This window comes from Cupressus sempervirens, chromosome 1 (genome assembly GCF_028749045.1).
Source record: "Cupressus sempervirens isolate cs-2001-9-10 chromosome 1, ASM2874904v1, whole genome shotgun sequence".
Classification (NCBI taxonomy): Eukaryota; Viridiplantae; Streptophyta; class Pinopsida; order Cupressales; family Cupressaceae; genus Cupressus; species Cupressus sempervirens.
Genome location: NC_143118.1, coordinates 671,766,291 through 671,793,043, shown reverse-complemented (window position 1 = coordinate 671,793,043; position 26,753 = coordinate 671,766,291). Strand labels below are relative to the sequence as shown.

The 26,753-nt window shown below is 31.2% G+C and overlaps 1 pseudogene; it reads left to right on the top strand.

The window, feature by feature from the left end:
• Positions 1 to 3,896: 3,896 nt before the first annotated feature.
• Positions 3,897 to 4,360, top strand: LOC149579664 (uncharacterized protein At1g66480-like; annotated as a pseudogene).
• Positions 4,361 to 26,753: the final 22,393 nt, after the last annotated feature.

Below are 26,753 nucleotides of genomic sequence, written 5' to 3'. Positions count from 1 at the left end.
TTTAACGTGGTTCACCCAATCCCTGGGCTACGTCCACCAAACAGCAAGTCCGATCTTATTAAAATCCAGTGATTACAACCTGATTACAATCCGTAATCCCTTATAGCTCAATACCGCTGCAAGAACCAATTTCGTATCACAACATATCAAAAAATACCCAACCCTAAGCCCTTTTTATACAAGTATTAAACCGCTTTAGGGTTATAACATGTCGGCCATATGTCGGCCATAATATGTCGGCTACCATGTCGATGTCGGCTACTTCCAAACAAAAATTTTTTCGGGGCGATGCCCCGAACCCCAATATTTATGAAGTATGTACAGTACTTTCCTGATCAGTCACCACAATCTAACAAAAACTAGATCAGTTTCTAATCTGTGGTTGTATTTCTTGTATTTCTTCATTCACACTTCTCCTTCAGAATGAATATTTAATCATGTTATTTTGACAACTGCAAATCCATGTTTCACTTAAAACAAAGTTAGTATCATGAACAATAATAATTTCAATGGAGTAGATGAGCCCATATTCAAGCACAAGCATTGTGGCCCTTGTAAGTTCATTTTATTTTTTCTTCATAAAGTCTTTGTTATCTCTTCATTTTTCATTTTATGAATAGCCCGAGTTCTATTTTTTATATTTGCAATGAAAAGTGGGGAGATCAAATGACAACATAAACTTATTTTGGATTTTGGATCCTATTTGAAGGAGATGTATTCCTTTCTACAAAATTGCTCTCCATGTTTGGATCTAATTTTGCTTTCATGTAGTCATCTTTCGAAAGAAGACACTCACTTGCATCTCTGAAACCTTTTTCTATTATTTTGCATTATATATGAATGGTAGGTAGTTCACAAAGTATACTTGCTAATAACTATTTGATTGGAGTGTCCTGGATCCATTCCAAATTTCTTTCAGTTGGCGAACGCCACCGCTTAGATTTTGCATAGCTTTGTATCTATAAAATCTAACTAAAATTCACCTAAAACTAATGCAACCGAGTCTAGATAGATGAAGATCGATCCAAGAGACCTTCAAAAAAATTGCACAGTGGAGATCTTCACAGCCAACATAATCAATTTCTTCAAATGCCTAAAAAAAAGGAACTTTATGCTCTCATTAGTTCTTTGTTTGAGAGTTGTTCAAAGCTAATAAACATGAAATCTAGGCTTCCTAATCTCTCACCTAATATACTTGTGCGGATGGTTGCTAACAAGAGAATCTTGGGAGGACCTCATAATTCAAAGGACTTACAAGAAGGGAATGGTAGAAGAAACATTTTACTTGTATTCATGATGTAATTGCAGTCGCTGATTACATGTCATTTCTCAAGTGGCTCTATGTGCTCTGACCATCGAATGGGCACCTGCGGTAAAGTTGTTGTAGCATTGATCAAATTATCTTTAATATATACATACTAATTGAGCATTATTTCACTTTCATCACATTATTACAATGCAGTTTTATTTTTATAGGTGACCTCTCTTTTGTAATCCACAATTACTCTTTCAACTTTTCTTTTAGCCTTACAAAAACTTGAGTTCAAAACCTCTATGTTAATAGATTTATCCCATTTCATATTAATATAAAAATGACGCAAACAATAAAATGACATACAGATAGGATCTTGTGTACTTTTAGTTTGATGCAACATTATAGTATTTATTATGTTGACATGTATTTGGTTATTTTCTAAAGCTTTCCACACTCCTTGTTAATCAAATATAGAATAATTTGTTTTGTACTTCTTTTTGGACATAACTTCTCAAGAGCTAACATGCTTGTGATTTTGCACTATGGAAACTACAGTTTCGAATCCCAAGATGCTCCAGATCCATGTCCAAGGATCTGTTGTTGTGCTGTAGCACTCCGTATGAGAGATGCTCACCATATTAAGCATCAATGACTGCTATATAAATGTTGTGGGTGTGGGAAAAGATAAAGGTCGTGAGATCTAGTTGTTGATATGCGGTTTAGGGTGATCTCAGGAGTGAATCACCCCTTATCAACATTAGCTTCTCGCTCCTATTTAACTTTTTCTTCATTCCTTGTAGATGAAATCAATATAGTAGATTTTTGAAGGAATAGCACACAACTTTTGCACCAATATAAACAAGTGCCATTGCTAGCTTTTCATTCAGATTCCTAGATCTAGTATTAAATATTTAATACCTACAACTAACAAAAACCATATGTATTATTACTAGTAATAAAAGGAAGTACAAAGCTCCTAAACATAAGCGGAGCAACATTTTGTGAGCTTTACAATTCAAAAGTTCAAAGACTTTTTAAAATACAATATCGATTTGAAATCCCCTACCCGAAGAATGAATGCTCAAGATTCTAACTGATTGACAACACACTCTCGATGCATGAACTCATGACATTAATCATGTTAAAAGTAAATCTTGAGAGTTGTTGTGGAATAGTTGAGATAACCAGACCATATCTTTGGACATTATCATAGAGGTCAAACAATGGAACGACAAGAAGTTTCAAGTTTTTGGGAATTGCAAAGTATTCCCTATTGTATAGATGAATTGCAAAGAGTTTCTTACATTCCTTTGGTTTTGTTATATGTGATGGGCAATAGGAATACATCATTGTCTCTAAATTAGGTCTCCACCACACGACAACACACTCTCCAATCTACCAGTCTGGCTAAAGAGCACTATAATTTTCAGTAACTTGGTAGTTTCCACTTCAACCCTTCAATTTTATTTCTTCCTTTTGGGGTCATTTGTGCCAAATATGTAGCTTGATAGAGGACACACATTTACCACTAGTCAAGACAACATCCTTGTTTCTTTCTCATTTGATAAAAAATAGTGGAGCAAAAGGAGCAGGACATATTATCTACTGTGCAAAATCCTGGTCTTTAAACAATAGCCCAAATAATACTATAAATGCTAGCTAATGCATTTAGTAGCGATTTGAAGACACTCAAAAAGGTCAAAAAAGTCTGGAGACTAGGAGGCTTGGTGCTCCACTGCTTCTCTATCATTTTCTTTTTTTTATGATTAATTAAATGATTCAGACCAGTAGTAAATACTATATTAATTTATTTTTTAAATAAGTCAATCATAACAATTCTGAAGAGGCATTGGTTGAATTTAAAAATATTAATCACTAGTTAATAACAGTGATTACAATAACATTTAACCTACTATAAATGCTTTAAAAAAACATGTTTTATATTTTATGTTCTATAAATTATTATAATTAAATATTAACTTTAAGTAGTTTTAACATAATTTTTTAGGAAATATGAATCTAATTTTTAGATAGATATCTCATTACCGAAGAAGAGGAGAAAGGCACTACGAAAAAAACTTCATTGTTTAATTTTCTATGTTGTGCCATAGATCCTTATCGGCTACACTACTAGGATACTTACAGGCTGCAACCATACATATTGCCTGTTGTTTGTCAGCTAATAAGTCATTATAATCCGCTCTATTTTCAAATACAAACAAGTACGTGGCACGTGGGGAATGGTTTCCCAATTGGCAAGACGATAGAGTGGCCTGAGAGTATTATTTTTAAATGATTGGTGTGGTTCCCAGTGATGGAATTTTTATCGGTGGTCTGAGTTAAAAGGCATGTCACATGCTGATTGGCAGAATGCCACGCTAGACGCATGTGTATGGTCCCCGCTGTCCTGCCGCATGGATTTTCACAAACAATGTAAAGCTGAACAAAATTTCTATGTCAAGGCGAACGGATTTGTTGTACTGAGAACTAAACTGATAAATATTATCCAATCTCGAACCATTTCAATTATGGTATTCTCCTTAAATTTTACACTGCCTCCTATAATCACGAATCTATATCCTCATAGTGTCCGTACTATTTTTTGAGATTCCAGTGTTCTGTTTTGAAGATTTTTTTAGAAATGGGCAATGCAATATTGGTTGGGTGAATATCACGAAGCTAGACGAACAAGCAATGAAGGTGAAGACGCCTCCGTAGATCGAATCCTGAAGGATTATCCAGGCCATGTAGTCTTGCTTTCGGACTCTGTTCGTCTTGTGGGAGTTAAAGGAAATCCTTTAGATGGATCTGTGAGTTTTAAGGCTAAGAAACACTATTTTCTTGTAGAATTACGCGTCACGTAGGGTTCGTTCTGGCATAAAGTTGGATGCAAAGTCTAGGGTGGAACATTTGCTTTTAGCTTGCAGGTCTATTTCCGATATCTCTGTGATGAAATATCAGTCGTCTGACGTTGCTGCTCCTGTTGAGAACAGAGGCTTACGGCTTAAAATGTGTCTCACTAGAGTTTAGCTCGATAAAAATGATGGCTGAGAGTCAGAATAGGATAGTTCGGAGACAGCAGAGAAAATATTAGACTTATTTTGAGCATGCTCATCGATGGAAAAGGAAGAGACCTATGTAATATTCTTTGCTTTCAGAGATGCTAGTATGATAAAGCAGCGGTTAAAACTGCAAGATTAAATAGTGACGTCAATAGAAAAGATTCCAAAAATAATGAACGATGAGCATTTAATTTCGTTATATAGCTTAGCAAACTTATATGGAAATGTACGGAGAATGGATGTACTACTGCATGAATGTCTAATCACACAATGTATGCAACTAACTTGTCAGGAAGAAAATGAATGCCAACATGTATGCACTCATGGAAGTCAAGAGGACCCATGAGAAAGGCGTCGTACGGTGAAAAATTGCTGTGGAAAGTCAACGGATGAAACAGTTTTTGTGGTCGTCCTTGGCCTTTAGCAGAATTTTGACCTCTGATTCTAAAACTTGGCACTGGCTACCCAGGCGGAGGATCGACTGCCTGGCTCGCCCAGATTTTCAAATGCCGTGCCACGCCCTGCCACGCTCTGCCATGCCTGTCCCTTCCACTGACAGTGTCAAAGAGTCAATGGTGCACCCATTCTATGGGCACCGGCTACGGTGCAACATATTTGCACCTAGCCGATATGCCCTGGCCTGCCCGTCTCCCTCACTGTACTTCCTTCTTTGACAGCACTGTCAGGGAACTACATTTATGTTGTCGTGTAAAATGATTTTGAGACTCAATTAAAACTCACGTTTTTCCAAATGTTTTATAATTTTAATTTCTTACTTCAAATTTTTGTTTTGTAAACTAAACTTTTTAAATATATTATTACTGCCAATATTCTTAAATTTAAAAATTCAAATCTTTTATAATTTAATTTCTTAATTTTTTTTAAACTAAACTTTTTAAATATGTTATATGGTTTAGTAGGATGCATAGTGAGAATTAAATTATAAGTTAATAATTTTAATTTGAATATATAAAATGATAAATTAAAATAAGTTTTTAATATGTTTTAAAAATTATAGATTTAGCTTTTATTTGAATATTTAAAATTATAAATAAAAATAAATTTTATTTAGTTTTAAATAATTTATTTAATAATAAGTTTTAAATCTTATATTTATTATTATATAATATTAAAATAATAATAATTTTTAAAAATTAAATTTATATATGTTATATTTTAAATATAATCATGCATATCTGATATAACATTTTATTAATAGATTGAACACATTTCTTAAAAAAATCATTTTCACTAAAAATTAATATATTGTAATTTCAATCATCTAATTATTTCAATATATACAAACATAATACATTTTAAATCATTAATGCAAATACTAGTATAAAAAATTTAGAATTATCTATTATGATATTATTCAAATATTAATTATAAATTATTCATTTCCATTAACTAAATAATTATGAAATAATAACTATTTTATATCAATAGAAAAATAATTATTTTTAAATAGATAATCATAATTTTAATATTGTTTTAATGTTTTTAATTTCAAAATTATCTAAAATTAGAACCAAATATTTTTTTACTTGTCACTCTAAATATTTTTTAAAAAATCATCTATAGTTATATGAAAAGTTTGATTAAAAAAACAAGGAAAAGTTTGATTAAAAAAAAAGGGCTTTGTAGAGCTTTAGTCCCTCCCTTAAATTGGGAAAGAAAAGTAAAATGATCAAAAGAGGATATTGTAAAAACTTACATTCTTGTGTGATTTATAAATAATATGATCTTTAGAAGCTCTTTAAAAGGAAAATATATATTATTTTGAAAAACTAAAAATAAAGAATCTTAACAATAGAATGTCTACAAACATTTTGATTTAAACAATAAACAATAAATTTTGACTTCAAATAATTTATCTTAAAAAAATAAACATACCTACAAAAATTACCATTTAGAATGTATTATATAACTCACTCATCTACCAATGAAAATCAAATGCATACAAGCTAATATTATCTTCAGCACCATTATATTTTGATTAAAAGTGATATACTAAGGTCACTTCCATTAAGTGTTGTAGGTTTATCTATTTAATGTTTTTTTGGACATTGTTTGACACACCCAATAATGAAATACTATGGTCGATTTCCTATCCAATTCTAGACTTCTTCAATCACAAACTTCTATATGCTTAATACAATTCAATAATTAATAAAATATGATTTCATTCACATCTAAATTTAAAAATAAATCCACATGATTTGAGACATCAAATAAAATTAGATTTCAAATCTTATTGCACTTGCACTTCAAAACCAGTGCCATGCTTATTTGTTTTCTATACATTAATAACTTATTATTTCAAACAAAATTAAAGTTACAGTATAGACCATTTAATTAATTAATTAAAATATGACTACAAGAATATTTCACCAACACCTTAGCTATCAGAAATGTTTTTATATATTCTTAATATAATTGACATAATAAACCAAATGTTACAATCATATAAACAAAACAAATCTAATGCATTAAATAAAAAATAAAAAACAATACATCATACATCGCCATTTACATCATACATCGCCCCAACTTCCATCACACTTTGTCCATACTAACCAATGATCATCTTCATTATGATGTGGCCTTATATGTCACGTTATCACATCTCATTCCACTCTATTGGTATACAATATAAGATAGAGGATTATAGTCTACAATAGCTTTGATTACAGTTTGTAGCTATGCTCTTAAAAATATTCACTTGTAACTTCATGTCTACTTCTATGTATTTTTAAGTTTAATTTAATATATTTTAATATATTTATATATAGGCCTTGTTATCTTTTGTTTTAAAAAAAATGTCTTTTATATATAAATTGATATTTTTCTTAAAGGTTAAATATATTTTTATTAGTGCCCTTATTAAAAAATTTAAATAAAATATATAATTATATTTTTGTAGTTGATAACTAAATATATTAACAAAATTAAAATATTCTAAAATTGAATCATTCAACTTATTATTTATAATGTTGAACAATCTAAAGTGAGCCTTATCATTAAATTCTTGTTTTTATGTTCTAGCTACTACAAGAATAATAAATAAATAAAATATTTGTAGTAATGAACTATAAGTTTTAATTAATTGCGAAAAGTATTTTGCACGGAAACATGAACTTACTTCCCTACAATGTTGTCAACGAAGGATAGGTCACCAGACGGGCAAGCCAGAGCATGTACATGGGCATTGGCTGGGTGCAAATATGGTGCAAATCATAATTATTTAGTTAATTGAAATGGATAATTTATAATTAATATTTGAATAATGCATCATAATGGATAATTCTAAATTTTCTATACTAGTATTTACATTAATGATTTAAATTGTATTATGTTTGTATATATATATATTGAAATAATTAGATGATTGAAATTACAATATATTAATTTTTAGTGAATTTTCTTTTTTTAAAGAAATGTGTTCAATCGATTAATAAAATTTTATATCTAATATGCATAATTATATTTAAAATAGACTTATAACATATATAAATTTAATTTTTAAAAAATATTATTACTATTTTAATATTATATAATAATAAATATAAGTAAGATTTAAAACTTATTATTAAATAAATTATTTAAAACTAAATAAAATGTATTTTTATCTATAATTTTAAATATTCAAATAAAAATTAAATCTATAATTTTTACTTAAAATATTTTCTTAAACATATTTTAAACATATTTTAATTTATCATTCCATATATTCAAATACAAATTATTAACTTATAATTTGACTCCCACTATGCATCCTAAACCATATAATATATTTTAAAAAATTAGTTTAAAAAAAAAATTAAGTAAGAAATTAAATTATTAAAGATTTGATTTTTTTAATTTAAGACTATTAGTAGTAATATATTTAAAAAAATTAGTTTACAAAATAAAAATTTGAAGTAAGAAATTAAAATTATAAAAGGTTTGAAAAAAACGTGAGTTTTAATTGAGCCCCAAAATGATTTTACATGACAACATAAATGTAGTTCCCTGACAGTGCTGTCAGCGAAGGAAGTATAGTGAGGGTGACGGGCATGCCAAGGCATACCGGCTAGGTGCAAATATGTTGCACCGTAGCCGGTGCCCATTCTATGGAGATGATTTTTCTTTTTTTAATAAAGTATTAACATACTTCACATTACAATAGTTTTATGATTGTTAATATAAAATTAAGTTTTTATAATTGTTTATAAAATATTTTTATAATTAAATAAATTTCTATAGACTTAATTTTATGTTTTATTAGTTTTTTAAATTATAAGGTATATTCATTTTATTTTATAACTTAATTTATTTTGTATTTATAAAAATATTTGTGAATAGTTTCAAAATAACAATATATAAATAACGTTTGTATTTATTAAAATAACATTTGTATTTATTGCAATAATAAATTTATTGTATAATTTTACAAATATTTAATAAAAATAAAGATTATTATTTTTTAATTAAAATGAATTGTCAACAACTTATTACTTTTTATATTTAATATCATTTAATAAAACATTACATTCAAATTTAATTTAATTTTTATCTTATTAAAAAGAAATCGTTTATAATACTTTATTATAAATTTTACTAGCTAAATAAATAAATAATTTTGTTTAATACTAGCAAAATTTATAATAAAGTATTAAAAACGATTTCTTAATACTAGCAAAATTTATCTAATCATTTTTCAATTACACTAAAAGATTTTTTTTTTTTCATTTTCTAAATTTGTAGTGCTTTATTTTTTAGAAGAAATATTTTAGTAAAATTTTACAAAAAATATTTGAATTTAATTAAATTCTAAATCATAATAAAGCTAATTAAAATTAATATCTTTTATTTGATATAACAAATTTATAAATTTTTGAAAAAATGAACTCAAATCTATTAATATTCAAGTTGGTTGAAGTTACAACATTTTTTTGGAAGATTTTTTTAAAAATAAAGACTATATTAAGTTATATAAATTTTATTTAAATCGTGACTATATTATTTACATAACTTAATATATTCACCATCTCATAAAGAACAAGAACAATGGAAATGTCAAGTTCAAGATGGTGAAAATTAGAACAACGAAGCACCTTTAATGATTATAGAATTTACATATTTTCTAATTTTTCGATGAGTATTTGATATAAGTTGCATTTTAGTTAAAATTGTGTGCTTGTCTCAATGAATTCCAAATAAAAGTATCAAGAATCAATCTCCCCTCTCTTCGAGGACTCCTAAATAGCTTCATTAATGCACATTACTCATCATCGACTCCTTGGAGTGTGCTTTCAGTTTTCTATTGTCTCAATGCAAAAGATCTTATTTTGTAAAGATGTTAGCTTGGGGTATTTACTATACTATATCATCCATTGCTAAATTGACTAGACCCTTTTACCTCCAATTTTTCCTCTTGGGTTTAATAAATGGGGTTGTAGTCTTTTATCAATGTTTTGTTTTGCCACAATTTTTACTAGTCCTTGGGTGCTACAAAACTCCTCAAGGATTTGGATTTTCTTTATGTTTTTCTAGATAAACCTTATGCAGTTTTATGTGTTTTTTTAAACCTTGGAGACATTTCTTTCAAATTGACTGGAGAGTCTATGTTTGCCTTGGCGAAGTTGTTGCTTTATGATAAGTTTGCAACTGCAACAATGAATAATGAATAGTAATTGCATCGATTTTGATCAGGTTTTCCTATGTTTCACCTTTTTTATTTTTGGCTTGAACTATCTCTATTTACTGCAGGAGAAAAGTCTAACAGAAATGCAATTGCATTCATTTATAGTAAGATTGATTAAAAAAATGAAAGCTCTTGAAATTTGTTGAAAACTTAAATAGAACAACCACAAATTCGTACCTAGAAAATTCTAGATTTTGCATCATTGGCAACAAATAGGCATGATTTTGACTAGAATTGCAAAGATACAAAATTTGATCTTGAGAATAGTATTCAAAGAGATCATTGAGTTTGTGAATATTCAAGCAAGGAAAATAACTAATATAGTTGAAATTATTTTATGTTATTCAATAACAATGATTGAATAAATGAAAGAATTTATCATCTAAATAAATCCAAAACATCTCCCCTCCACAAATAAAAATATAACAGAGCTTGGCAAATTTGGATTTGTAAACTTAAAATATACTCTGCCTTATGAAAAATAATTGAATTTGTATTGTTAACTATCTAATGCTTCTCAACAAAAATAAAGTTCAAATTTCAAAAATCATGGAAAGTGGCTTCTTAACTACACTCCATAGAGAAAATTTCTCCAAAGATCATTCTTTAACTCAGTTTTTAATCAAAACTTATTTTCTATTCATATTGGTCAAAATGAGACTAAATAGATTATGAAAATGTGAAAAACCATTTCTCTATATAGTTCAAGTCACATATTAAATTAAATTTTTTATTGATCAAGTTGGTCAAAATGAGACTAAATAGATTATGAAAATGTGAAAAATCATTTCTCTAAATAGTTCAAGTCACATATTAAATTAATTTTTTTATTGATCAAGTTGGAGTTCCCAAATGTATAGCACGATGCATTTTGTAGATCCATTTTTGTATTCCACAATATGCACTATTGATACTGTCAAACATAAATTAAAAAAATCATTTTAAGAAATCATTTTTAATACTTTATTATAAATTTTGCTAGTATTAAACAAAATTATTTACTTATTTAGCTAGCAAAATTTATAATAAAGTATTACAAACGATTTCTTTTTAATAAGATAAAAATTAAATTAAATTTGAATGTAATGTTTTATTAAATGATATTAAATATAAAAAGTAATAAGTTGTAGACAATTCATTTTATTCAAAAAATAATAATCTTTATTTTTATTAAATATTTGAAAAATTATACAATAAATTTATTATTGCAATAAATACAAATGTTATTTCAATAAATACAAACGTTATTTATAAATTTTTATTTTGAAACTATTTACACAATTAATACGAATATTTTAATAAATAAAAAATAAATTAAGTTATAAAATAAAATGAATATACCTTATAATTTAAAAAAGTAATAAAACATAAAATTATGTCTATAGAAATTAATTTAATTATAAAAATATTTTATAAGCAATTATAAAAACTTAATTTTATATTAACAATCATAAAACTATTGCAATGTGAAGTATGTTAATATTTTATTAAAAAAAAGAAAAAGCATTTCCATAGAATGGGTGCACGATTGACTTTCTGACACTGTCAGTGGAAGGGACAGGCATGGCAGAGCATGGCAGGGCGTGGCACGGCATTTGAAAATCTCAGCGACCAAGGTAGTCGATCCTCCTGCTTGGGTAGCCAGTGCCCTAAAACTTAGCTCGTGAAGTTCATATAGGGAACACCTTCAGCGTAATAATGATCAACGGATGGTACCACATGGGGTTAATGGGATGACAGGGACATAAAAGGACAATGGATGTCAGCGATGACATGATGGGCATACTCTAGGCTGGCCATAGCCACTACCACCAGAAGTACCATGCAGGCATCCGGGCAGTCTATCCATCTGCCTGGATAGCTGTTGCTTAATTAAGATAAACTATTTCAGCACTAGGACATATTGGGGGCTTGTTGAGGAGGTCGGTTTCGCCCATCCATCAAGGTAAGTATGAGTGTGCATTATTTTAGCCTCTTTTTATATTATTTCAAGTTCCTTGCATCACTAATATGATTAGAGATACATAATAGGTATTTAAATATGAAAATTATATATATATATATATATATATATATATATATATATATATATATATATATATATATATATATATAGTTTATGACTAATTCACAATAAAAATATATATAGGAATAAAAGATTGAATTGATATTTTTTTTTTTGTTTCAAGTATAACTTGGAGGAGGGCATTCATTGTGAATGTCATGGATGCAAGTGTAAATTGGTGGAGGGCATTTTAAATGAATGTCGTAATATGATCCAAGTATAGCTTGATGGAGAACATTTGTTACAAATGTTAAACTCAAAAACTTAGAGAGAGATTTAATGATGTCTTAAGATCCATATAATTAAGGATAAAATAGTTTTTCTTTATCATGGTTTTACCAATTATTTTAATAGTTATTACTTTTCCTTGTCTAACCCTAAGAGTGGAGACATTATAGTGGAATGATACTTAGGACGTGTGTGCATTGCCTACGCTTTCTGTCTTCATGCATTTTTGTGTCCTTTTAATGCATACTTCGTGATGGCAACCAATTAGGTATTTACTTTTCGCACACTTCATGCTTTCAAATATATTACAATATAAACTCCATCCATGCCTTGTGGATTCTTGCATTCTATTGTATAACATGTATGCTTCCTTTATAAGAAAGGTTAAATGAAAGAAGTCATTACTTAAGGACAAGCAATCTGAGGAAGGGTGGATTGTCATGTCTCCTAATTTTGATAACATAGATAAATAAACTATTTATAATAATAATTTTAATTGATATAAAATTATTATTCTATAAGAAAGTATTATTGGAGTAAATGGCTATGTATAAATCATATAATAATTTCATCATGAATATATATAATTATACTAATATATTTGATCTAGTATAATATATTATTAATAAATAAATAATTATATATTATTGATATGGTACTTAATAATATCGTAATATGATACTAAGATATGATAAATAATAGTAAAATATTATCACTATTATATATTAATAATAACACAATAACATAATAAATTATTTGATTTGAAAGATAAATGTTTTTTCATTACAAATAATATAGGGGAGAAATATGAAGAATAATGGGGGTCAACAACAAACAAAATTAGAAACTTTAATAAATAATAATATTTAGGTCAAGATCATTACATCTACCTCCCCATAAAGAAAAGAATAAAAAGGATCTCTCATATAACTAGGATGATATAATGGTTGTTTTAGAGGATTCAAATAAAGACTTCGCTCCACTAAAATGATTGTACCTAGGAGAACTCATCCCAAATTTTTACTCTCCTTTTTGTGGGTTCCACAATGTAGCCACTTCCCCCATATGGATTTAATCTATCTAGATGGTCCCCAAGTGTCTAGGGAGCCCTTAACTAGCCGTATACTAAAAGAAGATGATGGTTTGATTGGTTCTGACACTCTAACCCTACATGTTGTGGATATGGCTTCTTGTTATAACAAGTTCAAAGAAGTGGCTAGGTGGCATTCTTTTCAAATGCATATAGACCATAGAAAGATTAATAGGTTGGAGGGAATTTTTGATGCAAAGAGAAACTCTATTAACTAGATGGTGTATCACAATAATGATATTTGGTGGGAAATGGGTCAAGAGCTATGAGACATGCTCACTATTTAGAAGAAACTAAAGAAAAAAGTGTGACATGTCAAGTACAATGTTTCTCTTGATGAAGAGTAGAATGGAATGCTAAAGGATTTTATAGCCATTAAGAAGGTGTAGGCCCAACTAAAGGAGAGAGTGGAAAAGAAGAAACACAAGGAGGAGACTCTAAGAAAGGAAGAATGTAACTAGGAGGCCTCCCATGGCTTTAGTAAGTTCAGGTTTTCTCACCCCCGATGTTCTCCTTCTTGGACTAGCTCAATGAGCTTCAGTAGTAAGGGGTTTGTCCATCCTCTCATGCCTCATGATGGTTTTGGATCCCATTGGGTTACTGTTTTGGTTCTTGATATTATGGGTTTTGTTGTTGGGTGATAGTTATTGGTCAATATTGTATAGCAGATAAATGCAATTGCTAAATTGGTCAAGCATGGTGTTACTAATTTGCAAGTTTTTTTTTTTAATGCTTTATGGTGGTGGCAGCTTGGTTGATTTGAATCATTTTTATATTTGGGGTAAGTGCAAGAAGTTGGTTATCACTTTTGGGTTAAAAGTGGAGGTTTTTTTCCTATTTTAGAATTTTTTTGTCAATTGATGTCAAAATTTGATGCATTTAGATCTTGAATATAAAAAACTTTAGAACTAAAAATTGTAGTGTTCAGAATCTACTTTTTGAATATGTAATTTATTTGTGTATGCATATGATAGAATTTTTTTTGGTATGAATCTTCGAAAACCACTTTTTCAAAATGTTTGTTTTAGGACCATACAACACGTGAGTATAAACACCATAATTTGACACAAATAAATGAATCCTTTTAAAAGAAGTTAGCTAATACACTAAAGATTGATAATAATATTTTTTCTTAATTTTTCATTGAATATATATTTTTTAAATTAAATTTTAATCAACTATAAAGGTAAACTTTAAGACCTATTGTTTACATTTACCATAATTTGATCAAAATTTCACTTTTTTCTTTCTTTTCTTTAAACTTCAAAAAAATTGTATGTAGATTGATGACATATAAATTAATTCTAAGAAAAATTATAAAATTAAAAAGTTAATAAAGTTTTATTGAACCTCACTTTTTTACATTTAGGTACCACCTTTGATGACAAATAATGAAAAAATAGTAAATAAAATCATAATACTATAAAATTTATATTTCTGAAATTGGGATAATGAGAGCTCTAATGGGTTATTGTTTCATAGAAAAATTTCATGAAGAAGACCCTCTAAAATGTATGGAAAGGCGTGAATTTGTTAGTTCAATACCTTAGCTAAACCTTGAGAAGTCAAGACATAGGCTTGGTTTGACCAAGCCTATCCCAAACCAGAATCTGAGGCAAACGGAAAAAAATATCTTGCCCCATATTGTAAGAAATGAGCACCCATAATTCAAAATTAAAAAAATGGGTGCCTGCTTTAAAAATAATTAAAAATTGGCATTAAAAATTTGAGAAGTTTTTTAAAAGTAAAAAATGGGTACCTATTTTTTACTTGTAAAAAACAGATGCCCATTTCTAAAAAATTCAATATTTTTTTTTTTGCCAAAAACAGGTACCTATTCTTTGAAAATAAAAAATGGGCACCCAAGTTTTAAAAAATGGGTGCCATTTTTTATATTTAGGATCGGGCAGCCAAGCATAATATGGTTGCCTATTTTTAAAAAAATGAGTACTCATTTCTAAAAGAGCATTATCTCAATCTGCAGACTTCTATGGATTTAAGACCCAACTTCTTACTTCTACTTGTTGCCCAATTTTTATTTATTTCCTAGTATGGTTCAATTAAAAGCTTTTGTTTTAGTTTAGTTGGAATTTATCATTCTAGTTTTTTTCTATTTTTGGTACGATCACTTCTCGAAATCCTTGGGGTGCATTCTTATGGGTTCAAGCCCTTCTCACTTTAACCAATCAGAATATTGAGAAAACCTCCAAGTGTGAGAATTATGATTGTGAGGACAAATCTTCTTAGAGAGTTAGCTTTCATAATGTTAGCTATTGCACACCTAAACTAACACTTAATGAGAAGGGAATAAGGAATATAGAAAAGAAAATAAAAATCAAGGAAAAAATTGTCAACGCTTAGTTCTTGCCCATGGATGCACATAACACTAATGAAAACCTCAAATCTACACATGCATTACTCTTATTGGTCCTAATATATTCATATGTAGATGATATTCTATGACATGTTGAAAGAAAAAAAAAATCATAATAAGAAATTCAATGAAAAAATTAATACAATATACAAATTTAGAAGACAAAGAAGAAACAACTCATACAACATAAGGTAATTTGCATATATACTAGACTATGAGAAGAGGAGGGAAATAATGTATTTAGTGATAAGATGAAAAAATAAATTTAGAATGTAGGGTGCCTATTAGGATTAAACCACGAACAGAAATAACAATTACATGCAAATATAACTAATAACAGAAAATAATAGATCACACAAAAAAGAACACAAGGCACCAAGATTTAACATGGTTCACCCAATCCCTGGGCTACGTCTACAAAACAACAAGTCCAATATTTTATGATCCAGTATATAATCCGTAATCCCTTACAGGTCAATACCGCCACAAGAACCAACTTCGCATCATAACTATGAAATAACCCTAACCCTAAGCCCTTTTTATAAAAGTATTAAACCACTTTAGGGCTAGTTACATGTCAGCCCAAAATCTCGATAAAATAGGGCCCAACAAAATAGGGCCTAAAAAAATAGGACCCAAAAAAAAATTGGGGCCTCGGGCCCCAAAGAATTTATGAAGTATGTACAGTACTTTCCTAATCAGTCACCACAAACTAACAATCTCCCACTTGGAGACCAATCAGGCTCCACACTAAACAACAATCTCCCACTTGGAGACTGATCCTGTAGCTATGTCGTCGCTCCATGAGGCTCCCACTAGATCAAACCACCCTAGAATCCACTGTTCTTTTATTCATGTTTAGTCTAGAAGACCAACTGAAGCTGAAGAGGAGTTCAGATTCTCCCTTGGTACTACCTTTGTCAACATATCTATTGGATTGTCATTTGTATGTATCTTCTCTAGCTTTAATCGTCCATCCTGAAAAACTAACTGAGTGAAATGGTACTACAACTATATGTGTTTGTTCTTTGAACACAGAGTTGAATTCTTTGCAAGATGAATGACACTCTAACTATCTATGAACAAATAATTATCCTTTTGAGGATGTCCCAATTCTTCTAAGAAGAACTGAAGCCATATCATCTCCTTGGCTGCTCCTATAGCAGCAACATACTTTGCCTCTGTAGTAGATAGAGCATTAATCTTTTATAACCTAGAAACCAAGCTCATAGCTACCCCACCAATAGAAAAGACATAACCTATAGTACTCCACCTGGTATCAATATCTCCTACCAAATCTGAGTCAACATAGCCCTATAAATCAGTAGTGGAGCCCACAAACTGTAGACACTTATTGGATGTTCCATTTGATTGCAGCCCAGTGCTCAATTCTTGGATGACTCATATACCTGCTAATGACTCCCACTGTATGTGCAATATCTGGCCTAGTACATACCATAGCATACATCAAGCTTCCTACAGCTGAAGCATAGAGTACCTTGGACATCTTATCCTCTTTTCTTGTGTCTTAGGACACATCTCCTTAGTCAACTTCAAATGACTAGGTAAAGGTGTTCTGACATCTTCAGTATTCTCCATAGAGAAACATTGCAACATATTTTCTACATAATCAGCCTGAGATAGTGTCAATGTTCTGTTCTTCTTATGTCTAGAAATCTTCATACCAAAGATTTGTTTTGCGGCCCCCAAATCCTTCATAGCAAATGCATGTGCTAATTGGCATTTAAGCCACTTAATATGATCCATGTTATACCCAGCTATAAGCATATCATCAACATATAAACATAAAATAATGTAGCTATCATCATCTTTTGGAGTATCATCCAACACTACATAATCATCTTCTTTCTTCTCATGTTGTTGCAACAAAAACAACAACAAATACCACACACACTAGTGTATGTTAGATGGTCAACAAGGCAAATTAGACCTCCAAAAAGATTTTCTCGCTCTTTGTATTCAATTTTACTTACTGATGCTGGTGAAATTAAGTATTATGATGAAGCTATGTAGGTGGATACTAAGATTCAGTGGGAGTCTGCAATGAAAGATGAAATGGACTCTTTGCTAAAGAATAAAACATGGGATTTGTGCAAGTTGCCTATAGGTAAAAAGGCTTTACAGAATAAGTGGGTTTACATGTTAAAAGAAGAGGAAGGAGGTAAGAAAAGATTTATAGCAAGGTTAGTTGTGAGAGGATTTGCACAGAAAAAAAGGAATTAATTTTGATGAGATATTTTCTCCTGTTGTTAACATGACTTCTATCTGTACTATTTTAAGTCTTGTGGCTATTGAAGATTTACATTTAGAGTAGCTTGATGTTAAAACAACCTTCCTTCATGGTGATTTGGATGAAGAAATATATATGGCTCAACCACAAGGATTTGAGGTCAAAGATAAGGAGAACGTAGTGTGCAAATTGAAGAAAAGCTTATATGGCTTGAAGCAAGCACCCCAGCAAGGGTATCTAAAATTTGATAGGTTTATGCATGAGAATGGCTATAACAGGTGTCATTTTTATTATTGTGTTTATTTTAAGAGGTTGGATGATGAAACAACATTATTTTATGTTTATATGTTGATGATATGCTTGTAGCTTGGTCTAACATGGATCATATTAAGGGGCTTAAATGCCAATTAGCACATGCATTTGCTATGATGGATTCAAAACAAATCCTTGGTAGGAAGATTTCTAGAGATAGGAAGAATAGAACATTGACGCTATCTTAGGCTGATTATGTAGAAAAGGTGTTGCAATGTTTCTCTATGGAGAATGCTAAAGCTGTCAACACATCTTTACTTGGTCATTTGAAGTTGACTCAGATTTGGTAGGAGATATTGATACCAGGAAGAGTACTACAGGTTATGTCTTTATTATTGGTGGGCCAGCCGTGAGCTGGGTTTCTAGGTTACAAAAGATTAATGCTCTATCCACTATAGAGGCATAGTATGTTGCTACTACAGATGCAACCAAGGAGATGATATGGCTTCAGTTCTTCTTAGAAGAATTGGGACATCTTCAGAAGGATAATTATTTGTTCACAGATAGTCAGAGTGCCATTTATCTTGCAAAGAATTCAGCTCTGCATTCAAAGACAAAACACATATAGTTTTGGTACCATTTTATTTGGTTAGTTTTGGAGGATGGATGATTAAAGTTGGATAAGATACATACAAATGACAATCTAGCAGATATGTTGACAAAGGTAGTACCAAGGAAGAAGTTGACCTCCTCTTCATCTTTGGTTGGTCTTCTAGACTAAACATGAATAAAAGAACAGTAGAGTCCAGGGTGGTTTGATCTAGTGGGAGCCTCATGGAGTGGTGGCATAGCTACAAGATCAGTCTCCAAGTGGGAGATTGTTGTTTAGTGTGGAACCTAATCAGTCCCCAAGTGGGAGATTATTATTTTGTGGTGACTGATCAGGAAATTACTATACATACTTCATAAATTTTAAAAAAAATTGGGTCCTATTTTTTTAAGCCCTATTTTGTATGAAGATTTTGGGCCAACATTTAACTAACCCTAAAGCAGTTTAATACTTGAATAAAAAGGACTTAGGGTTAGGGTTTTTTATAGTTGTGATGTGAAGTTGGTTCTTGCGGTGGTATTACGCTGTAAGGGATTACAAATTATATACTAGATCATAAAATATTGGACTTGCTATTTGGTGGACATAGCCTAGTAGCAGCAACATACTCTGCCTCTATAGTGGATAGAGCATTAATCTTGTCTAACCTAGAAACCTAGCTCACGGCTGCCCCACTAACAGTAAGGACATAACCTGTAGTACTCCACCTAGTATCAATATCTATTGCCAAATTTGAGTCAACATAGCCCTGTAAATCAGTAGTAGAGCTCCCAAAGTGTAGACACTTATTGGATGTTCCTCTCAAATATTTGAGAATCCATTTGATTGCAGTCCAATGCTCAATTCTTGGTTGACTCATATACCTGCTAACAACTTCCAGTGCATGTGCAATATCTGGCCTAGTACATACCATAGCATACATCAAGCTTCCTATAGCTAAAGCATAGGATACCTTGGACATCTTATCATCCTCTTCTTGTGTCTTAGGACACATCTCCTTAGTCAACTTCAAATGAGCAGGTAAAGGTGTGCTGATAGCTTTAGCATTCTCCATAGAGAAACATTGCAACACCTTTTCTAGATAATCAACCTGAGATAGCATCAATGTTCTATTCTTCCTATCTCTAGAAATCTTCATACCAAGGATTTGTTTTGTGGCCCCCAAATCCTTCATAGCAAATGCATGTGCTAATTGTCATTTAAGCCCCTTAATATGATTCATGTTAGACCCAGCTACAAGCATATCATCAACATATAAACTTAAAATAATTTAGTTGTCATCATCCAACCTCTTAAAATAAACACAATAATTTGAATGACACCTCTTATAGCCATGCTCATGCATAAACCTATCAAATTTTAGATACCATTGTCGAGGTGCTTGCTTCAAGCCATATAAACTTTTCTTCAATTTGCACACTTAGTTCTCCTTACCTTTGACCTCAAATCCCCATAGTTGAGCCATATATATATTTCTTCATCCAAATCACCATGAAGGAAGGTTTTTTTAACATCAAGCTACTCTAAATGCAAATCTTCAGTAGCCACAAGACTTAAAACAGTATGGATAGAAGTCATTTTAACAATAGGAGAAAATATCTCATCAAAATCGATTCCTTTTTTCTATGCAAATCCTTTCAAAACTAACCTAGCTTTAAATATTTTCTTACCTTCTTCCTCTTCTTTCAACCTATAAACCCACTTATTTTGGAAAGCCTTTTTACCTATAGGCAACTTGCCCAAATCACATATCTTATTCTTCAGAAAAGAGTCCATTTCATCTTTCATTGTAGACTCCCACTAAATCTTAGTATCCACCTACACAGCTTCATCATAACACTTAGGTTCCCCAGAATTAGTAAGTAAAATTGAATACAAAGAGGGAGAAAATCTTTCTGGAGATCTGATTTTCCTTGTTGACCGTCTAACATTCACTGGTGTGTGTTGTATTTGTTGTTTCTATTGTTGCACATCATGAGGAATGGCTAGAACATCATCTTTTAGAGTATCATCCAACACTACATAATCATCTTCTTTCTTCTCATGTTGCTGCAACAAATCTTTGTACAACACTTTCTCATTGAATATGGCATCCTTGCTTCTTATAATTTTATGATTTTCAAAATCTCAAAGCCTATAACCAAATTCATTAATGCCATATCCAAAAAATACACATTTCTTTGACTTAGCTTTCAGCTTAGTTCTACTTTCAGAATCTATGTGAGCAAAAGCTTCATAACCGAAGATCTTGAGAAAAGAATAACTCACCTTCTTACTAGTCCATGCTTCCTTTGGAATACCACAACCCAAAGGAGTAGAGGGACCTCTATTAATCAAATATACATCGGTATTGATAGCCTCCACCCACATGTGTAAGGGCAACCCAACATGCAACCTAATGCTTCTTGCACACTCCATTATAGTCATGTTCATGTGTTCAGCCACTCCATTTTCTTGTCGAGTCCTTGGAACAATTTTCTATCTATGAACACCATTAGTGGAAAAATAATATTCAAATTCATGACTCCAATACTCACCATCATTACTAGGTCTAAGACATTTTAATTTCTTAATAGTGTCATTTTCAACCAAGCATTTCTAGTTCTTAAAAGTTTGAAATACATCAAATTTATGTGTAAGGAAATAAACCCATACTTTTCTAGTTGCATCATCAATAAATGTAACATAATAATGAGAGCCTCCGAGGGAAGATACCTGATCTAGTCCCCATACATCGGTATGCACAAGCACTAATTTCTCCTTTTTGTTTTCCTTCCCAGTCTTGACAAAACTCACTCTCTTTTGTTTTCCATACACGCAACTTTCACAAAAATCCATATTGACACATTTTAGACTTGGTAAAACTTTCTTTGAATGAAGTACTTTCATACCTTTCTCACTCATGTGCCCAAGTCTCTTGTGCCACAACACTGTATCAGAATCTACAATAGCTATTTGTTATCCCTGATCAAATACAACAATTGTTCCCGAACATTCATTTTCCTCTGAAACAATTAAAGTAAAAGGAACAATATGACCTATACAAAGATATAATGTGCCTACTTTCACACCTTTTGATACTATAAGGGAACCTTTTGAAACCTTCCAATTTTTATCATTAAAAGTAATTACACAACCCTCATCACCGAGTTGCCCTACTGAAATTAAATTCCTACTCAGCTTTGTAACATGTCTTATCTCATGTAATAGCCAATGATTCCCATTCTGAAACTTAATCTTAATTTTTCCCTTTCCAACGATCTGATAGGGTTTAGTATCCCCCAAATAAACAAGTCCAAAATCCCCTTGGACATAATCAATGAAATAACCTCTATGAGGTGTAGCATGAAATGAAGCACCAGAATCTAAAACCTATGAATCATCAACACTTTCTAAAGATAGAAGCAAAGCATCCTCATCGGATTTTTTACTTACCAAATTTTCCTCCTTGTCTCCATCTAGTTTATCTCCTTTATTTTTCTTACGATTCCAATAATCTTTCTTTTTGTGCCCTAGTTTCCCATAGTACTAGCAGTCATTCGATCCTCTTGATTGAGACCACCTCTCTTTTGACTTTCCTCTTGATTTCCCATGATTTTCAAAATTACTTCCTCTCTTAGTCGTTCTACCCCTACTTTGTACATTCAAAGCACTTCCTGATGTAGATCCACCTGAGGATTTTCTACGAGTTTCCTCACTCAAAATAACATCGATCACATCATCATATTTTAGGGTACTAGATCTAGGACTAGAATTACTCACAACCATTACCATGCCATTCCAGCTTTCAGACAATAGTATTATACTCATTTAAATGATTTGTAACAGATCCACCTTCTGCCATTTTCATATTAAAGTGGAGGGCTTTTCATACAGTGTCGCTAGGGTTTTCATCAAATCCTTTGTTTTCTTCACTTTTGTAATATTATATGCCACCGATGGTGCTAGGCATAATTGAATGCTTCCAAGTGCCTTTTTGTCCAATAGATCTCATTCATCATTTGATATAGATCCTTGATTCTTGGTTTTTCCTTCTAATAACTTCCATAAATCCTTCTAATAAAGATAGTCTTCCATTTGCATCTTCCATAACTGGAAGTTCTACCTATTAAACCTATCAACCCTCAGCTTACCCTCATCTAACATTAGTCCCACTTGACTATGAGACTCCCACTCAACTATGAGACTTTCCTGTAGAGAATAACTGAAAAAAAACCTCGCTTTGATGCCACTTGTTAGGATTAAACCATGAACAGAAATAACAATTACATGCAAATATAACCAATAAAAAAAAAATAGATCACATAGAAAAGAACACAAGGCACCAAGCTTTAATGTGGTTCACCCAATCCTTGGGCTACATCCACCAAATAGCAAGTCCAATATTTTATGATTCAGTATACAATCCGTAATCCCTTATAGCTCAATACCGTTGCAAGAACCAACTTTGCATCACAACTATGAAATAACTCTAACCCTAAGCCCTTTTTATACAAGAATTAAACTACTTTAGGGTTAGTTACATGTTGGCCAAAAATCTCAATAAAATAGGGCCCAAAAAAATAGGACCAAAAAAATATTTATGAAGTATGTACAATACTTTCCTGATCAGTCACCACAAACTAACAATCTCCCACCACGGGACTAATCAGTCTCCACACTAAACAATAATCTCCTGGACCCAAAGAATTTATGAAGTATGTGCAGTACTTTCCTAATTAGTCACCACAAACTAACAATCTTCCACTTGGGGACTGATCAAGCTCCATACTAAACAATAGTGTCGACCCTATAGGAGAGCTAGAGGAGAAGGCCCTTGTTCAAACTCCAACTAGAGTATTTAATTTAGTTACAAGAAAAGTGAGATACATTGAAAACACGAATAGTATCTCTATTCACAACTTGACTCATGAAAGTGATAAAAACAAGTAAAATGATTAATCTAGTAGATGGAAAAGAGAAATCATACCCTTGCAAGCAATAATTAAGCATGGGATGCACGAGTATCGTGCTACAAAGCCAAAAGAAATTGGACATTGATATTTAAGTCTAGGTACATTTTCATGACCTTCAAAAGTCAAATCATGTTGCTAACAAAACAATGCCAAATTTGAAAACATGGCATATGAACCCATATAGTCAATTTTTTCTACTACTCAACATTGAAGAAAATCCCAAGTACAAGATATAGTGATAGTTTCAAAAATCCCCATCTTACTAATAGTACATTATGTAGAAAAAGTTAGGGAGGTGGAAAACAATTAAACATCATTTGAAGAAATGAGCTATGGAGCTTCAACTAATTCACAAATGAACACTAGGGAAAGAATAAAACAACACATTAGCCTTAGAAAACATTATGTATTATATCGGTTTCTCTAGCCTATTGAACTAAGAGATCAACCCTCCTTTTTTGGCTACTATCTAGTATGTCAAAAACAATATGTATTATCCCATTGTAGAAGATTTCAACCCATGGTAATGTATCTTAAATTTGTTAAGTATTACGGGCTACTAGTGGTAAAAATAGCTAATACTAATTATTGTTAAGATTTACAATTTTATTATTATTAAAGGTGGAGTATTGATTATATAAGAAATATATAAATATAGTTGTGCAACAAAATACACTCAATATTCTCACATCAATATGTATATATTTATCAACATAAATTTACAAATAAAATAAATAAATAAATAATTTTATTCCTATTTCAATTACTACTTTCTCTTACTTATGCTAAAGTTTGCTATAAAACCAAAAAATTTAAAGAACACATAATTAAAAGAAAGGAACTATTCATCAAAAAAGAACACATACTTATTGCTACTCCATTTTGAAAATTCTACAAGCATCTTTTTTATTCAATTTAGTGTAAAAATGCCTTACTTTAAACTTAGAAATTCACATATCGTTGCTATTTAGATCTCATTTTAGAATCAAATTGAATTGTGTGTGTGTGCGCGTGCACGAGCACAGTTGTGTGCTCACATGAGTGCATGTGTGTGTGTGTGTGTGTGTGTGTGTGTGTGTGTGTGTGTGTGTGTGTGTGTGTGCATGTGCATGTGTGTGTGTGTGTGTGCATGTGTGTGTGCGTGTGTGTGTTTGTGCATGTATGTGCATGTGTGCATATGTGCACGTGTGTGTGTGTGTGTGGGCGCACGCATGCACGCGCATGCGTGTGCATGTACGTGCATGTGTGCATATGTGCGCATGTGTGTGTGTGTGTGTGTGTGTGTGTGTGTGTGTGTGTGTGTGTGTGTGTGTGTGTGAGAGAGAGAGAGAGAGAGAGAGAGAGAGAGAGAGAGAGAGAGAGAGAGAGAGAGAGAGAGAGAGAGATGGGAAATAATATTGAGAGAGAGGGCACTTAGGGATTATTTGGTGAGAGATGACACTCAAGAGTAACAAGCTAGAGAGAGAGAGAGAGGTTAGGAGTTAGCTAAAGAATGTGAGAGGTTAAGAGCTATTGAGAGAGATATATTCAGGGTTATTTAGTTATTGAGTGAGCATGTGGTTTTTTTTTTTGAGAGAGAATTAAAGATATGTTAGCATTCATGTTTACCTACTGACTATGTCTTTGGAAAATAATGACTAACTATTTCAAACTATGCTTAATTAAAATTAATGAAAAATAACATAGTTATTATATAGGATTGATTTATCTATGTCATGTTTTAGAGCTCCTAAATATCTTTCCAATGCATTTTGAATGGAGTTAGTTGGACTTTGGATGTGAAAGTTATGGCTATAACCAAGCTTGACTACTTTCTAAAATTTTAAACAACTTGATTGGGTTATTCATAACCTAATCGGGTTATTAACATTTTTGGTTTTTTTTTTTGTGTGGTGTCAACTAAATTGTACACCATCTTGGTGCACACATCTAATAGCTTTCTCGATCAACTTAGATGTTCAAACCACTTACGTAGCTAAAATAGCCATTTACCATGGGATCTTACTGTTGAATAGGAAAATGTGAAAATGTTGCTCATAAAAAGGGATGCTCTAAACATCATTAACCTTTTAAAAGATGTGAAAAAGACAAGTTGGAATGTAATTTAAATGATAAAACACCTATTATGCAACTTGGAGGAGGTATCATTTTTCCATGCTAATTGGGCATGCAATCATGCCATGGATAGGTTTGAAAGTGTGGGAAGATATATGAAGGGGTTTAAAATTTGGGACAACCCTCTTTTTGTCCCAGTGGAGGCATAGGAAAAAATATATCTTGATCACATATAAATCTTGTATTGATGATCTTTCTATTATTACAATTTATGGGGTTGGTTTGCTAAATATTTTTTATGAGTTGGATTGTTATTTCAGTTTTACAATTTAACATGACAGAGAAGAAGATCATGAGTTTTGCTTTCTTGTATTTTATGGTTTTGTTAGCTTTTGAGGCTATGTGTTACATAAGAATAGTGGGAAGGGGGGAGACCCTTATTAGATTGATCCTAATGAATGATGAGATCCTTGAGAAGAGAGGGACAAAAAATTAGATTATGGGCATGAAGAGCTATAATCCAAAACTTTCTCATAAAATCATCGAGTCATTGGATAGTGGCAAGTTTGCAATGATTTGCGTTGTATTTATCATCATGCTTGAGTCTATCTCTATCATTACTAGGTTGAGTATGGAGGGTGTCAAGGTTCAGAGGAACCAAAATATCTTTCAAAGTTACCCTGGATCATTTTTGGGAGCAGAGTCAAAAAGCCCCCAAGTTGCATCATGGATTTGATTGAGAGGCAATGGAAGGGCTTTGATAGGCCCTAGTGAGGGTGCTCATTCAATTTTGCACCTACAAAGGAAGGTACAAAAGGTTTCATTCCCAAATATTCACTATTTGGAATCATTTCACAAGAATTATTT